At 37.5% G+C, this 18112-nt stretch overlaps 1 non-coding gene and 1 pseudogene across 1 annotated transcript; one reads left to right on the top strand and one right to left on the bottom strand.

Moving 5' to 3' along the window:
• Nucleotides 1–7797: 7797 nt before the first annotated feature.
• On the bottom strand, nucleotides 7798–8255 carry LOC148549075 (uncharacterized; annotated as a pseudogene).
• Nucleotides 8256–17189: 8934 nt separating this feature from the next.
• Nucleotides 17190–17297, top strand: LOC148549076 (small nucleolar RNA R71). The gene has a single exon (XR_015898309.1). It is a non-coding gene; the product is annotated as a small nucleolar RNA R71 (small nucleolar RNA).
• The last annotated feature ends 815 nt before the right edge of the window (nucleotides 17298–18112 follow it).

An 18112-nucleotide genomic window follows, 5' to 3' on the forward strand; every position in this document is an offset into this window, starting at 1 on the left:
GGTAGAACGGAAGTGGTTGTCAGGCACGCGTTCATAAGTTGAGAATGATGATGACTGTCACGATCATCACATCCATCATATTGAAGTGCGAATGAATATCTTATAAGCGGAATAAGTTGAATTGAATAGAAAAACAGTAGTACTTTGCATTAATCCTTGAGGAACAGCAGAGCTCCACACCTTAATCTATGGTGTGTAGAAACCTTACCATTGAAAAACACATAAGTGAAAGGTTCAGGCATGGCTGAATGGCCAGCCCCCAAACGTCATCTAAAGATGAAACTAAAGATGATCTGAAGATGTCTAATACAATAGTAAAAAGTCCTATTTATACTAAACTAGTTACTAAGGTATATAGAAGTAAGTAATTGATGCATAGATCCACTTTCGGGGCCCACTTGGTGTGTGCTTGGGCTGAGCTTGAAGTTTACAAGTGCAGAGGCTTCTTTTGGAGTTGAACACCAAGTTGTAACGTATTTTTGGCATTCAACTCTGGTTTGTGACGTGTTTCTGGCGTTTAACTCTAGACTACAGCGTAGAACTGGCGTTCAACGCCCTTTTGCGTCATCTAAACTTGGGCAAAGTATGGACTATTATATATTGCTGGAAAGCCCTGGATGTCTACTTTATAAACGCTGTTGAGAGCGCGCCATTTGGAGTTCTGTAGCTCCAGAAAATCCACTTTGAGTGCAGGGAGGTCAGAATCCAACAGCATCAGCAGTCCTTCTTCAACCTCTGAATCTGATTTTTGCTCAAGTCCCTCAATTTCAACCAGAAAATAACTGAAATCACAGAAAAACACATAAACTCATAGTAAAGTCTAGAAATGTGAATTTAACATAAAAACTAATAAAAACATCCCTAAAAGTAACTAGATCCTACTAAAAACATACTAAAAACAATGCCAAAAAGCGTATAGATTATCCGCTCACCACAACACCAAACTTAAATTGTTGCTTGTCCCCTAGCAACTGAAAATCAACTAGGATAAAAAGAAGAGAATATACTATAAATTCCAAAATATCAATGAAACATAGCCCCAATCAGATGAGCAGGACTTGTAGCTTTTTGTCTCTTGAATAGTTTTGGCATCTCACTTTATCCATTGAGGTTCAGAATGATTGGCATCTATAAGAACTCAGAGTTCAGATAATGTTATTGATTCTCCTAGTTCAGTATGTTGATTCTTGAACACAGCTACTTTATGAGTCTTGGCCGTGGCCCTAAGCACTTTGTTTTCCAGTATTACCACCGGATACATAAATGCCACAGACACATAACTGGGTGAACCTTTTCAGATTGTGACTCAGCTTTGCTAAAGTCCCCAATTAGAGGTGTCCGGGGTTCTTAAGCACACTCTTCTTTTGCTTTGGACCTTGACTTTAACCGCTCAGTCTCAAGTTTTCACTTGACACCTTCACGCCACAAGCACATGGTTAGGGACAGCTTGGTTTAGCCGCTTAGGCCAGGATTTTATTCCTTTGGGCCCTCCTATCCACTGATGTTCAAAGCCTTGGATCCTTTTTTATTACCCTTGCCTTTTGGTTTTAAGGGTTACTGGCTTTTTGCTCTTGCCTTTTGGTTTTAGGAGCTTTTGGCTTTTTCTGCTTGCTTTTTCTTTTTCTTTTTTTTTTCGCTATTATTTTTTTTCTGCAAGCTTTGTATTCACTGCTTTTTCTTGCTTCAAGAATCATTTTTATGATTTTTCAGATTATCAAATAACATGTCTCCTTGTCATCATTCTTTCAAGAGCCAACATATTTAACATTCTTAAACAAAAACTTCAAAAGACATATGCACTGTTCAAGCATTCATTCAGAAAATAAAAAGTATTGTCACCACATCAAGATAATTAAACTAAGTTTAAGGATAAATTCGAAACTCGTGTACTTCTTGTTCTTTTGAATTTAAAAACATTTTTCATTTAAGAGAGGTGATGGATTCATATGACATTCATAACTTTAAGACAAAGTTACTAAATACTAATGATCATGTAATAAGACACTGACATAGATAAGCACTTAACATAAAGAAAACGAAAAATAGAAAATTTGAGAACAAGGAATGAGTCCACCTTAGTGATGGTGACGTTTCCTTCTTGAGGAACCAATGATGTCCTTGAGCTCTTCTATGTCTCTTCCTTGTCTCTGTTGCTCCTCCCTCATAGCTCTTTGATCTTCTCTAATTTCATGGAGGATGATTGAGTGCTCTTGATGTTCCACCCTTAATTGTCCCATATTGGAACTTAATTCTCCTAGGGAGGTGTTGATTTGCTCCCAAAAATTCTGTGGAAAAAAGTGCATCCCTTGAGGTATCTCAGGGATTTCTTGGTGATGAGCTTCTTCATGCGTCCCTTGAGATCCATGAATAGGCTCTCTTGTTGGCTCCATCCTTTTCTTAGTGATGGGCTTGTCCTCATCAATGAGGATATCTCCCTCTATGTCAATCCCAGCCGAATTGCATAGATGGCAAATGAGGTGAGGAAAAGCTAACATTGCCATAGTGGAGGACTTGTCAGCCACCTTGTAGAGTTCTTGAGGTATAATCTCATAAACTTCCACCTCTTCTCCAATCATGATGCTGTGGATCATGATGGCCCGGTATAAAGTAACTTCAGACCGGTTGCTAGTGGGAATGATTCAGCGTTGAATGAACTCCAACCATCCTCTAGCTACAGGCTTAAGGTCCAATCTTCTCAGTTGAACCGGTTTGCCTTATGAGTCAATCTTCCATTGAGCTCCTTCCACACATATGTCCATGAGGACTTGGTCCAACCTTTGATCAAAGTTGACTCTCCTTGTGTAGGGGCGTGCGTTCTCTTCCATCATTGGCAAGTTGAACGCCAACCTCACATTTTCCGGACTAAAATCTAAGTATTTCCCCCGAACCATGGTGAGATAATTCTTTGGGTTCGGGTTCTTACTTTGATCATGGTTCCTAGTGATCCATGCATTAGCATAGAACTCTTGAACCATTAGAATTTTGACTTTTTGGATGGGGTTTGTTAGAACTTCCCAACCTCTTCTTTGGATCTCATGTCGGATCTCCGTATACTCATTTTTCTTGAGTTTGAAAGGGACCTCGGGGATCATCTTCTTCTTGGCCACAACATCATAGAAATGGTCTTGATGGGCTTTGGAGATGAATCTTTCCATCTCCCATGACTCGGAGGTGGAAGCTTTTGTCTTCCCTTTCCCTTTTCTAGAGGATTCTCCGGTCTTAGGTGCCAGTGTTTTCACTTTAATGAGGTCACGTGTGAGCATCGACGCGTACGCGTCGATTGGCGTTTTTACTATCCACGCGTACACGTCATGTTACGCGTACGCGTCGCCATGCGACTTCAAATTCACGTGTGCGCGTCGTTTCACGCGTTCGCATCGTTCCATGCATGCGCGTCGGTAAATGCATCCTAAATCCTTGATTTTTCATGATTTCTCCATTTTGTATGCTTTTCTCTTCATTCTTTTGATCCATTCCTAGCCTTTTCAACCTGAATTCACTAACAAACACATCAAGGCATCTAGTGAAATCGAAGGTGAATTAAAATTAGCTATTTGAAGGCCTAAAAAGTATGTTTCACACTTAAGCACAAATTAAGGAGAATTTATAAAACCATGCTATTTCATTGAATAAATGTGAGAATAATGGATGAAATTCACTAAAATTAAGCACAAAATGTACCACGAAATAGTGGTGCATCAATAATCAACTACTTTGGTGGTTGTTAATCACAAATCAATCCCTGACAACAGTGCCAAAAACTTGATGCGAGCTAAATAGCAATCCCATAATTCGGCAAGTGCACCGAATTGTATCAAGTAATACCACGGTGAGTGGGTTATCGTTCCCATGGGATTAACGGATCAAGCAACCATGATTAATTGATTATTCTAGTTAAACAATTCAAAATATGGTTTGAGATTCAAAATTTGAAATTAAATGAAAGCAAGAATTTAAATAAACAATAGAGAGGGCACAGTAAATTGAAACAATTAATTGACAGTAATTAAATGAAAGCAATAAATGAAAAAATTTGAATTGCAATGAATAGATTGAAGGAATTAAACACAGGGAATCAAGAAAGCAATTAAATGACTAGAATTAAAGGTAAGCAGTGATGCGTGGCAGAAGTTAATCAATTTAGAGATTTCAATTAAGAGACATCATTGCACGTATAGCTCTTAATCAGCTAAGATCTGCCTCACCAATTTAAAAAGGGTTGTCACAAATTTTAGAAATAAAATACTGGGAGTATGAGTCCCAAGTCGTCTCCCAACGAGTAACAGGAAAGAGTGCTAATTTATTAATCAGAAAATTCTCAGAAAGTTGAGTTTGATAATGAGTAATTAAAATAATTGTGAATTAAGGCAATAAAAATAAACTAGAAATAATTATTGATATTCTAAATAAAAGGTCTTGACTGGGGGAATAATTAAGTGGAACTTCTATCCTTGTTGGGATCTTCTCAAGTGTGGTGTAAAAGGGTTGTTATTCTCACTCGATTACTCCTTACTAAATAAGGGAAAGTATGGTGACTGAACTAACTCTTACCCTCAGATCCTAGCCCTCTCCCTTGGGGAGGTCTAGTGTTAGTAAGTATGAAATTAGCTAACAACGTCCAGTTTAACCAAGCACTTGAGCATTCTAACTCAAGTATCACCTCTTAATCAACCCCCATGTCAAGTAGAAATTCTACTCCATTGACATGAAATTAATAATCATAAAAATATGAGAAGACATAATTAATTAAAATTAAATAGAGAATTGAAATTAATTAAAATAAAAATAACTTCATATATTAATAAATTCAAAATGTAACATACTTATCTGAACAGAGTCAATGAGTAACTAATTAAAAATAAGGGAATAAGGAAACAAACTAAAGTAATGTCTTCAACGGAGGTAATGACTTTCAGCATCCAAAAATCCAAGCAAAAGCATAAAACTATCAATGTAACACAAATCTAGATTCAGATCTAAAACTAAAAGTAATCCTAATGTGATGAATCTGAATGTCTGTGGATGCCTATTGAGTTTCTGCATGTTTCCTAGGTTTAGTCTATGTTTCTGGGCCAAAAACTGGGTCAAAAAGAGGCCCGAAATCGCCCCCAGCGTATTCTGTTATTTTTGCAGATCGCGCAGGTCATGCGTACGCGTCGTCCACGCGTTCGCCTCAGTCAGCGATTTTCCTTGTCACGCGTTCGCGTCGTTCACACGTTCATGTCACTCGTGCAGACTCCAATCCACGCGTTTACGTCAGGCACGCGTCCGCGTCATTGCGAATTCTCCATTTCGTGCGTTTGCGTGGGCCATGCGCTCGCGTCATTGCTCGCTTGTCATCTCCTTAGTTTCTTGTGTTCCTTCCATTTTTGCAAGCCTCCTTTCCAATTTCCAAGTCATTCATGCCCTATGAAGCCTGAAACACTTAACACACGGATCATGGCATCGAATGGGATAAAGGAGAATTAAAATACATAATTAAAGGTCTCTATGTAACACCCTCACTATCAGAAGTCACGCTTCCGGCTGCGCTACTCTGATAGCAAGGAGTATTACGACTACTTTACATACTAAATACTAAAATAGGAGCCTGTGACTCGACACTGTATCGCTGATTTCCTTGAAAACCGGAAATAAACACTTTATCTTAAGAAAAATACAAACAGGCATATATTCATATACAAGACTCCTTACATAATAACTCATAATATAATATACATATAAAACATACAATTCCTATCCCTCTTACAAACTTGTAATAACAAAGACGGGGGAATAAAATAATCTAATTAATACAACAATATATCAACAAAACGCAGTATAACTCTTCTTTAAAGCTTCTTCATTCGGTTCCTGAAAAGGTAAAGCTGTAGGCGGGGTGAGAACCTAACCACATGGTCTCACCACGGAGTTTCAAAGTTGTCATAAGAAGATATTCAATAAGAAAACTGTTTTCAGATTTTGTGATTATCATTGTCTTATAAATACTTCTAAAATCCAATAGCTAATCGTTCAAAACCTTTTCAAAGAGGTAACATTTTCAGAAATTCAAAGTCTTTCCTTTCTCATAAGCAAATCTCAATCAGAAACCAACCACACAATCAAACAACACAGTCATTAATTCAGCACCAAGGTTCATTCTCAAATGTAGCACGCCAGGACAAACACAGGCAAGACAAACAAGGAAAGCACAAGTAGGTAGCAGTTACAGCAAATAGTTCAAGTAGCAGTTAAGAACAGTTTAGCAATTAGGCAAACCAAAACAAGTTCAAACCCAAGCAAAGCATACAAATACATATGATGCATGCCTGTCCTATGGCTGATGAGGCTCATCTGTCAGTTATCCAGCCAACCCGACAAGTCTGAATTGTCCTTAGACTGTCCCCCGACGTGCATTCCCAAGAGTCTATGCATAGCTTTTTCTCAAATAATCAATATTGTTCAATGGGGTAACATTCCCGGGAATCTATATAGTGCCCGGTCACACTTACGTCGTAGGGTCAACAGAGTATCGAGTTTTCAACCTGGTACACGTGGTGGCAAGCCACGGCACTTAATCCAGGGAACCTCGTATCTCAGATATTTCAAATTCATAAGCCATATAAATAATTCATTCATCATTCATCATTCATCAATATCCAAGCCATTCTCAATATCATCATCATTCGTCAATCCATATCCATTTCCATATTCATTCAAAAATCATATTTCAAATCAATCCTCATCATCCTTCTTTCTGTTTCGTTCACTAACAATTCTCAATCCAAAACATAACTTTTTCTTTGATAAATGAAGTATTCTTAAATCATATAATGCTTAAAATTAAACCTTTTAAAATAAATACTTCAAATGAAACTTCTTATTTTATAAAATTTCGGTAGCATCTTCTCTAAAACTCGGATTCTGCCACCCTTTTCGGGTCCCATCCAAACATTTCTCAAACCTTTCCAAAACCTCAATCATTTTCCAAGATTCGGCTAGTTCCAATATCAAATAATTTTCAAAGCGAATCAGTGCCCATAATAGATCTCTTTTTAAAATCAAACCAGCTCAAATACTAAATCATTTATAAAGTCACTAACTCAAAATTAAACCATTTCCAGAGCCAATTCCTTTACATCATCAAAAATAGCTTCAAAACCAAGAAAAGCCATTTTTCATAATAATCAACTAAATAACCTTTCAAACTAATTTCTTTTTAGCAATCACAAACTACTCAAGCAGTCAAGCAATCAGTCATTCAGTCCAGCAAACAACCACATTTAGAAGACAATTATAATCACAGGCATATGTTCTCTCACATTAATATCTATTTATCACAACTCTGTAATATAAATTAGATTTTAAGAAAAACCCTACCTCATTCGCGATTCAACTACGCGACAAACTGCATTTCTATTCTGCGATTCAACTACGCGACAAACTGCATTTCTATTCTTATCCCACAACGACAGCATCAATACCGACCGTTCCAGGAGCAGCCACAGCCTCTAAACACATCCTTAGCTCAATCCTAAAACATTAATGTCGCGTAAAACTCAATAATCTATAACAGAACATCAGCTAAAAGAGTTTGGAACAAGGAACGACTTACTGGGCTCACGAATGATCGAGAAAACGGAGCAACAGCAGCCCCGATGACGACGCAGCACCTTGATGCTGTATGCAGCAGCCATAGAACTCAGCATTCAAGACCCGTAACTTGATCCTATGACACCAAGACCCCAGATCCTCAAACAATTTAAAACAGAAATACTAATTTAAAGATTTCAGAATGCATCGCTTACCCAAACAGACTTAGGCCACAGTGGTGGTTTTTGGTGGCTGTGGCGGTGGCGTGGAGCTCCGGCGACGCAGAGGCGTGGCCAGAAGCTTCAGCAGCAGCGAATCTGGCGACGGTTCAGACGGAGACGGCGCCGGCAACGCGAGCGGCGACTGGGCACGGTGGCTGGACAGGTCGCGGCCTTCCCTGGTTTCTCTCTCTCACCTGGGGATCCTCTCTCTGCCCGTCGTTCTTCTTGACGGCGACGGACTCCGAGGTGGCGACGGCGGCGTCACGTACAGCAGCAATCCCATGATGATGATGATGGCAGCGCTGGTTTCATGGCGAGAAGGACGGCGGCGACGGGCTTCACGGCAGAGACGACGATGACGACTGGAACCTGCGAAGACGACGACAGACCCAGCTTTGACGGCGACAGCTCTTTCGCGAGCTCCTTCCCTCTCTCGCGTTCGCCTCTTTCTCTCTCCTCCATTGTTGGCGACGACAGCAGTGACTAGCGGTGGGCTGGGCGTAGCTGGACGGCGGCGGGATGAGCTCGACGGCGAGGCGTGGTGGTGCGGCGGCGATGCTCCTCCTTCCCCTCTTCTCTTTTCTCTTTGTGGATCCCTCTCCTCCTTCCCTTTTTGTTTCATTTTCTCTTCTGAAGGAGTTGTGTGGTGTTGTATTTTGTGTAGGTTTGCTGAAGGAAAAAGAAAAGTAGCGGCTAAGGTTTCATTTAGGAATAGGGTAAAAAGTGTGTTAATAGAATTAGGGTTTGTGTATAAAATTGGGATTTTGGGTTTAATTTGAATAAGATAATTTTAATAAAATTGGAGCATAGAGTACTAATTTTAAAAAAAAAACTAATTTAATCTCTAAAGTTACTTTAAAATATTTGTGGTATAAAAATACTAATTGATTCTCAATGAATTATTCTAATTGAAAATACATGGTAATATAATTAAATTTCTTTATCTTTAAACTTAAGGTATTAAATGATATAAATATAAATTATCTAAAATTAAATCATATAAAATTCTTATTATTTCATAACTTTCAACTTCATAATTTAAACATAAAAAAATAATTCAATAATTATAAAATTAGACAAAATTCTAATTTAAATAGCCAAACCTCATTATTTTCGAATTTCTTAGAACTTTAAATCATAAATAGGAAAATAATCCATAAGTATAGAGTTTGGATAAAAACCTTAATTTTTATTTCAAATCCAATTAATTGCCTTTAATTATTTTTCAATAAAAATAATTTCTAAAATTAAAACTATAAATAAATATATATAATTTGAGATTAGTTCAAAATAGGACTTTTCAAAAGTCTTAGGTCTTACTTCCTACCCACCTTATAAAAATTTTCACCCTGAAAAATTGATACAAAATGAGAGAGATTTTCATATTACTTCACTTTTGAACTTATTTAAAGAAATGGCAACAAGTCCTCAAAATATATATATATATATATATATATATATATATATATATATATATATATATATATATATATATATATATATATATATATACAAATAGTTTCAAATACCAGGATTTTCATATGGCATAAAAATATAAAGGATATAAGTATGATGTGAAACAGAAGTTACAAGACAGACTTGATGTGCCAGATGATATGTTTCAAACATTTGATGGTAAAGCAATGCGGCAAAAGGTTATAACACAAGTTGGGGTTAAAATGATGTGCTTAACGTTCACATACTGATCTTATATCAACTTTAGAGATTCAATTATTCAAACTTCAACATAATTTATCTCCATCATTCTTAACTGTACTTCATTGAGCAACTCATCTGAAGGTTCTCAACTTTGTTAAACACTTTGCAATCCTTACTACTGGTTATAAGTCCCACATCAACAAAACTCTTTCACGTAAAACAAGGTTTCACAACTCCCTGTGATGTCGTACACTTATGAGTTTCACCTTTTGCATTCACCAAACATGTCCTAAAGGACTAATGTGTCGTTTACTAAATCTAATAGTCGCACAAAATGCCAAAACTAATCTCGAGTATACTTAGAAGGATAGTAGACCATAGAAAAGGAAGAAAAGTAAAAAGGATCGTGTTCGCGAGAATTTGAAAGAATAGTTGAAATCACAAGTAGACAAGGATAAACAAGTAATGAAGAATGTTGGAAAAAGGATCAACTGATAACTTTAAGAGTAACTCTTGAGTCGAAGGGATTGGATAGGATCAATAAGATGAAAAACAACACAGTATTTTGAAACGAATTCAAGCTAAATCAAGAAATATGAGGTTTACAGAAGAAGAATATCCAAACCAAAAACAAAGTTTATAGAACTCAAGAGTATGGTTTAAAAATATTTTCGAATGCATTGTTCGTAAAGAATGGAAAACTTAAGGGGAAATCATTTCATGTTCTGAAAGAGAAAATGGATAACAAACATCCTTCAAAAGATTAATAAAAGCGTAAATGTGGCACTATTTCAATATAAATTCAAGTGGAAATAGATTACACAAACTTTGTAAATGGAAAGATTAATTTGGCTAAGAGCAAAATTGTATTTTCTATTCTTTTTTTTAAGCATGTATGAAAATTATAATCTTGTTGGAAGAAAATCTGAGATAAAGTTTTACTCATAAAAGAAAAGATGATGCATTACAACCAAACAGGTTTAAATCACATAGAAATTTTCAGAGTATAAGGTAAAGGAGTGTAAGCTAAACTGAAAGCGATTTTATTAAAACTTCAATAGATGTATCACCCCAAAACAAGTTCAAATTACACCAAAGAGAGGCACTGCTTAAGTAAAGCAATTCTAGTCAGGGACAACTTTGCGTAAAAATAAATCGAAACTTGTTTAAAAAGGTTTAAGACAAAACTTTAATAATATACTTTAAGTCACAACTTTATAAGGATGTTCAATAATATTTTTTATGTGCTAAAAAAAAAAGAAACTAACTCATTTTAAGAAAGAGACTTAAATTAAAGGATTTCAATTAGGATTCATAAAGCATGTCACTCATAGGAATTGTAAATACATGCTTATCATATGAATAAGTGGGTAAAATTTTGATAAAACCACACAATTAAACACAATATAAATCATAAAATAACGGTTTATCAAGCAGAAAATGAAAAGAATTAAAGGAAAGCTATTAAATGACGTGAATTATAAGAAAGCAAGTAAATGACTGGGCAGAGGAATATGAATTAAACATTAAGGGTTGGAGATGTTGAATCTTTATGATTAATGATACTCATTCCCTTCTCAATCATGCAAAGTAAGATCTCTAGAAAATCATAAGTGATTGAACCCCAATTCCTTGGTAAGTCAATTTCTCTTTACTTAATCAATTGCCAATTCCTTGATCAATTGCTCATGAGAAGAGGTAAAGCATAATCTCTGATTCAAAACCACACAGTTCTTAAGATCTAGATTTAGATTGATTCAATATCACTTATCAAATTCTAAATCTAAAATCAGAGGAATTGTGAGAGAGAAGTTTCAAGCTCAATCACTATGATCCCTTTTCTAAGTTACTCATAGAATTCAAATGAAATTCAAACTATTTTCCAATAGATTTGAATTTTTGTCATGAAGAGCAAAACTCTCTCTTAGAACAACAATGCTTGAATTAAGAAGATGAGAAAGATAACTCATTATTATTCAACAGAGCTCCTCCCCTTAATGGAGAAAAGTTAGTGACTCATGCTACAAAGCTAGAATTTCAAAAGCAAGAAGAAAATTGTATCCAGAAGAGCTCCTAAAAAAGTGTTCTCTATGGACTTTTATACTACTCTCAAATTCAAATGTAAACTAAATTCAAACTAAATTCAAATTAGATCCAATTCAAATTTCCTAACTAACAATCTCTAAATAATTCTTGCATGCTAATGGGTACTTGATAATGCGAAATTGTTACTCTGAGGTTGTAAAATTTGTTGTTCGTTCTCTCCCTGGCAATGGCGCCAATAACTGGTGCACAATACCATGGTCCAAGCATAACTTCACAACTTCACACAACTAACTAGCAAGTGCACTGGGTCGTCCAAGTAATAAAACCTTACGTGAGTAAGGGTCGATCGCACGGAGATTGTTGGTATGAAGCAAGCTATGGTCACCTTGTAAATCTCAATCAGGCGGATATCAAATGGTTATGGAGTTTTCGAAAATAAATAATAAATAAATAGAAAATAAAGATAGAAATACTTATGTAATTCATTGGTGAGAATTTCAGATAAGCGTATAGAGATGCCTTCGTTCTTCTGAACTTCTGCTTTCCTGCTGTCTTTATCCAATCAGTCCTACTCCTTTCCATGGCAAGCTTTCTGTAAGGGCATCACCGTTGTCAATGGCTACATCCCATCCTCTCTGTGAAAATGGTCCAAATGCTCTGTCACGGCATGGCTAATCATCTGGAGGTTCTCGATCATACTGAAATAGGATTTACTATCCTTTTGCGTCTGTCACTACGCCCAGCACTCGCGAGTTTGAAGTTCGTCACAGCCATCCCTTCCCAGATCCTACTCGGAATACCACAGACAAGGTTTAGACTTTTCGGATCTCAGGAATGGCCATCCATGGGTTCTAACTTATACCACGAAGATACTAATAACTAGGACTCGGTCCCCTGTATTAGATATCTAAGAGATACTCATTCTAGCTTAGTTGCATGTAGAACGGAAGTGTTTGTCAGGCACGCGTTCATAAGTGAGAATGATGATGAGCGTCACATAATCATCACATTCATCATGTTCTTGGGTACGAATGGATATCTTAGAAGCGGAATAAGTTGAATTGAATAGAAAACAGTAGTACTTTGCATTAATTCATGAGGAACAGCAGAGCTCCACACCTTAATCTATGGAGTGTAGAAACTCTACCATTGAAAATACATAAGTGAAAGGTTCAGGCATGGCCGAATGGCCAGCCCCCATGCGTGATCAAAAGATCAAAAGATGATCCAAAAATAAAACTCCGGATGTCAATACAATAGTAAAAAGTCCTATTTATACTAAACTAGTTACTAGGGTTTACAGAAGTAAGTAATTGATGCATAAATCCACTTCCGGGGCCCACTTGGTGTGTGCTTGGGCTGAGCTTGAAGTTTACACGTGTAGAGGTCATTCTTGGAGTTGAACGCCAAGTTGTAACGTGTTTTTGGTGTTCAACTCTGGTTCGTGACGTGTTTCTGGCGTTTAACTCCAGACTGCAGCGTAGAACTGGCGTTCAACGCCCTTTTGCGTCATCTAAACTCGGCCAAAGTATGGACTATTATATATTGCTGGAAAGCCTGGATGTCTACTTTCCAACGCAATTGAAAGCGCGCCATTTTGAGTTCTGTAGCTCCAGCAAATCCACTTTGAGTACAGGGAGGTCAGAATCCAATAGCATCAGTCGTCCTTCTTCAACCTCTGAATCTGATTTTTGCTCAAGTCCCTCAATTTCAGCCAGAAAATACCTGAAATCATAGAAAAATACATAAACTCATAGTAAAGTCCAGAAATGTGAATTTAACATAAAAAACTAATAAAAACATCCCTAAAAGTAACTAGATCCTACTAAAAACATACTAAAAACAATGCCAAAAAGCGTATAAATTATCCGCTTATCACAACACCAAACTTAAATTGTTGCTTGTCCCCAAGCAACTAAAAATCAAATAGGATAAAAAGAAGAGAATATACTATAAATTCCAAACTATCAATGAAACATAGCTCCAATCAGATGAGCGGGACTTGTAGCTTTTTGCCTCTTGAATAGTTTTGGCATCTCACTTTATCCATTGAGGTTCAGAATGATTGGCATCTATAGGAACTCAGAGTTCAGATAGTGTTATTGATTCTCCTAGTTCAGTATGTTGATTCTTGAACACAGCTACTTTATAAGTCTTGGTCGTGGCCATAAGCACTTTGTTTTCCAGTTTTACCACCGGATACATAAATGCCACAGACACATAACTGGGTGAACCTTTTCAGATTGTGACTCAGCTTCTCTAAAGTCCCCAATTGGAGGTGTCCAGGGTTCTTAAACACACTCTTCTTTTGCTTTGGACCTTGACTTTAACCGCTCAGTCTCAAGTTTTCACTTGACACCTTCACGCCACAAGCACATGGTTAGGGACAGCTTGGTTTAGCCGCTTAGGCCAGGATTTTATTCCTTTAGGCCCTCCTATCCACTGATGCTCAAAGCCTTGGGATCCTTTTTATTACTCTTGCCTTTTGGTTTTAAGGGTTATTGGCTTTTTGCTCTTGCCTCTTGGTTTTAAGAGCTTTTGGCTTTTTCTGCTTGCTTTTTCTCTTTTTTTTTTCTAATTTTTTTTCGATATTTTTTTTTCTGCAAGCTTTTGTATTCACTACTTTTTCTTGCTTCAAGAATCATTTTTATGATTTTTCAGATTATCAAATAACATGTCTCCTTGTCATCATTCTTTCAAGAGCCAACATATTTAACATTCTTAAACAACAACTTCAAAATACATATGCACTGTTCAAACATTCATTCAGAAAACAAGAAGCATTGTCACCACATCAATATAATTAAACTAAGTTCAAGGATAAATTCGAAACTCATGTACTTCTTGTTCTTTTGAATTAAAACATTTTTTATTTAAGAGAGGTGATGGATTTATAGGACATTCATAACTTTAAGACATAGTTACTAATGATCATGTAATAAGACACAAACATAGATAAGCATTTATCATAAAGAAAACGAAAAACAGAAAATTTAAGAACAAGGAATGAGTCCACCTTAGTAATGGTGGCGTTTCCTTCTTGAGGAACCAATGATGTCCTTGAGCTCTTCTATGTCTCCTCCTTATCTTTGTTGCTCCTCCTTCATTGCTCTTTGATCTTCTCTAATTTCATGAAGGATGATGGAGTGCTCTTGATGTTCCACCCATTGTTGCTCCCAATAATTGTGTGGAGGAACATGTATCCCCTGAGGTATCTCAGGGATCTCTTGATTTGCAGTCAAATGTTCTACCACTGAGCTATAGATCCTTTACATGAATCTCTCCATCTCCCATGACTTGGAGGTGGAAGCTTTTGTCTTCCCTTTTCTCTTCTCTCTTTTTTTTTGTTTTTTCTGGCCTTTGGTGCCATCAATGGTTATCGAAAAGCAAAATAAGCAATGCTTTTACCACACCAAACTTAGAATGTTGCTCGCCCTCGAGCAGGAGAAGAAAGAATAGATGAAGAAGAAGATGTGGAAGAAACTAGGATTATGAGGAGGGAAGGTGGGGATCCTATGGGATCCACAGATCCTGAGATGATCCTGTGAGGTTCACAGATCTTGAGGTGTCAAGGATTTACATCCCTGCACCAATTAGGCATGTAAAATGCCTTTGCATGCAATTCTGGCGTTTAAACGCCGAACTGATGCTTGTTCTGGGCGTTCAACACCCAGATGCAGCATATTTCTGGCGTTGAACGCCAGCTTCATGCTTGTTTCTGGCGTTCAGCGCCAGCACCATGCTCTGTTCTGGCGTTGAACGCCAGCCAGATGCTCTTTACTGGCGTTTGAACGCCAGTGAACTCCTCCTCCAGGGTGTGATGTTTTTAATGCTATTTTTTATTTTTCTTCAATTTTTTCAGTTGTTTTTGTGACTCCACATGATCATGAACCTATGAAGACATATAACTAATAAAAATATAATTAAATAAAAATTGGGTTACCTCCCAACAAGCACTTCTTTAATGTCAATAGCTTGACAGTGGGCTCTCATGGAGCCTCATAGATGTTCAGAGCATTGTTGAGACTCCCCAACACCAAACTTAGAGTTTGGGTATGGGAGTTCAACACCAAACTTAGAGTTTGGTTGTGGCCTCCCAACACCAAACTTAGAGTTTGACTGTGGGGGCTCTAGTTGACTCTGTTTTGAGAGAAGCTTACTGTGCCTCTTTTCCATGTTTACAGAAGGATGTCCTTGAGTTTTAAACTCAAGGGAGTCCTCATTCAATTGAAGGACTAGTTCACCTCTGTTAACATCAATCACAGCTCTTGTTGTGGCTAGGAAGGGTCTTCCAAGGATGATGGATTCATCCTCATCCTTCCCACTATCTAGGATTATGAAATCAGCAGGGATGTAAAGGCCTTCAACCTTTACTAATATGTCCTCTACTTGTCCATAAGCCTATTTTCTGGAATTGTCTGCCATCTCTAATGAGATTTTAGCAGCTTGTACCTCAAAGATTCCCAGTTTCTCCATTACAGAGAGTGGCATGAGGTTTATTCTTGACCCCAAGTCACATAGAGCCTTCTCAAAGGTCATGGTGCCTATGGTACAAGGTATCAGGAACTTTTCAGGATCCTGTTTCTTCTGAGGCAATCTCAGTTGATCCAATGCATTCAGTTCATTGGTGAACAGGGGAGGTTCATCTCCCCAAGTCTCATTACCAAATAAATTGGCACTCAGCTTCAAGATTGCACCAAGGAACTTGGCAACTTGCTCTTCAGTAACATCTTCATTCTCTTCAGAAGAGGAGTACTCTTCAGAGCTCATGAATGGCATAAGGAGGTTCAATGGAATCTCTATGGTCTCTAGATGAGCCTCAGATTCCTTTGGTTCCTCAAAGGGAAACTCCTTATTGATCACTGGACGTCCCAAGAGGTCTTCCTCCTTGGGATTCACGTCCTCCCCTTCCTCTTTGGATTCGGCCATGATGGTTATATCAATGGCCTTGCACTCTCCTTTTGAATTTTCTTCTGTATTGCTTGGGAGAGTACTAGGAGGGATTTCAGTGATCCTTTTACTCAGCTGGCCCACTTGTGCCTCCAAATTTCTAATGGAGGACCTTGTTTCATTCATGAAACTTACAGTGGCCTTAGATAGATCAGAGACTAAGTTTGCTAAATTTGAGGTATTTTGTTCAGAGTTCTCTGTCTGTTGCTGAGTGGATGATGGAAAAGGTTTACTATTGTTAAACATATTTCTTCCACCATTATTAAAGCCTTGTTGAGGCTTTTGTTGATCCTTCCATGAGAGATTTAGGTGATTTCTCCATGAGGGATTATAGGTGTTTCCATATGGTTTACCCATGTAATTCACCTCTGCTATTGCAGGGTTTTTAGGATCATAAGCTTCTTCTTCAGCAGATGCCTCTTGAGTACTGTTGGATGCAGCTTGCATTCCATTCAGACTCTGAGAAATCATATTGACTTGCTGAGTCAATATTTTGTTCTGAGCTAATATGGCATTCAGAGTATCAATTTCAAGAACTCTCTTCTTTTGAGGCGTCCCATTACCCACAGGATTCCTCTCAGAAGTGTACATGAACTGGTTATTAGCAACCATGTCAATGAGTTCTTGAGCTTCTGCAGGCGTTTTCTTTAGGTGAATGGATCCATCTGCAGAAGTATCCAATGACATCTTAGCTAATTCGGACAAACCATCATAGAATATATCCAGGATGGTCCATTCTGAAAGCATGTCAGAAAGACACTTTTTGGTCAGTTGCTTGTATCTCTCCCAAGCTTCATAGAGGGATTCACCTTCTTTCTGTCTGAAGGTTTGAACATCCACTCTAAGCTTGCTCAGCTTTTGAGGAGGAAAGAACTTGGCTAAGAAAGTCGTGATCAGCTTATCCCAAGAGTTCAGGCTATCTTTGGGTTGAGAGTCCAACCACACTCTAGCTCTGTCTCTTACAGCAAAAGGGAAAAGCATGAGCCTGTAGACTTCAGGATCTACTCCATTAGTCTTAACAGTATCACAGATCTGCAAAAATTCAGTTAAGAACTGAAAAGGATCTTCAGATGAAAGTCCATGAAACTTGCAATTTTGTTGCATTAGAGAAACTAATTGAGGTTTAAGCTCAAAATTGTTTGCTCCAATGGTAGGGATGGAGATGCTTCTTCCATGTAAATTGGAATTAGGTGTAGTAAAATCACCAAGCATCCTCCTTGCATTATTATTATTTTTGGCTGCCATCTCCTCTTCCTGTTCGAAAATTTCTGTAAGGTTATCTCTGGATTGTTGTATTTTAGCTTCTCTTAGTTTCCTCTTCAGAGTCCTTTCAGGTTCAGGGTCTGCTTCAACAAGAATGTTCTTGTCCTTGCTCCTGCTCATATGAAAAAGAGGGAACAAAAAAATAATAATAATAGGGATCCTTTTTACCCAGGTATAGAGGTTTTCCTGTGTGAGTAGAAGAAGAAAAGAAGAGTAGAAGAGAAAAGAAAGGAGAATCCAAACAGAAGGGTGAGGATAGGTGTAGTAATTTGAGATGAAGAGAAGTGTTAGTAAATAAATAAATAAATAGAAGAAGATGAGAGAGAGAGAAGTTTTCGAAAATAATTTTGAAAAAGAGTTAATGCTTTTCGAAAATTAAAGGAGAATTGAAATTAAAATTA

The sequence above is a fragment of the Arachis ipaensis genome, chromosome B8 (genome assembly GCF_059453495.1).
Source record: "Arachis ipaensis isolate K30076 ecotype BB chromosome B8, ASM5945349v1, whole genome shotgun sequence".
In the NCBI taxonomy this organism is placed as follows: domain Eukaryota; kingdom Viridiplantae; phylum Streptophyta; class Magnoliopsida; order Fabales; family Fabaceae; genus Arachis; species Arachis ipaensis.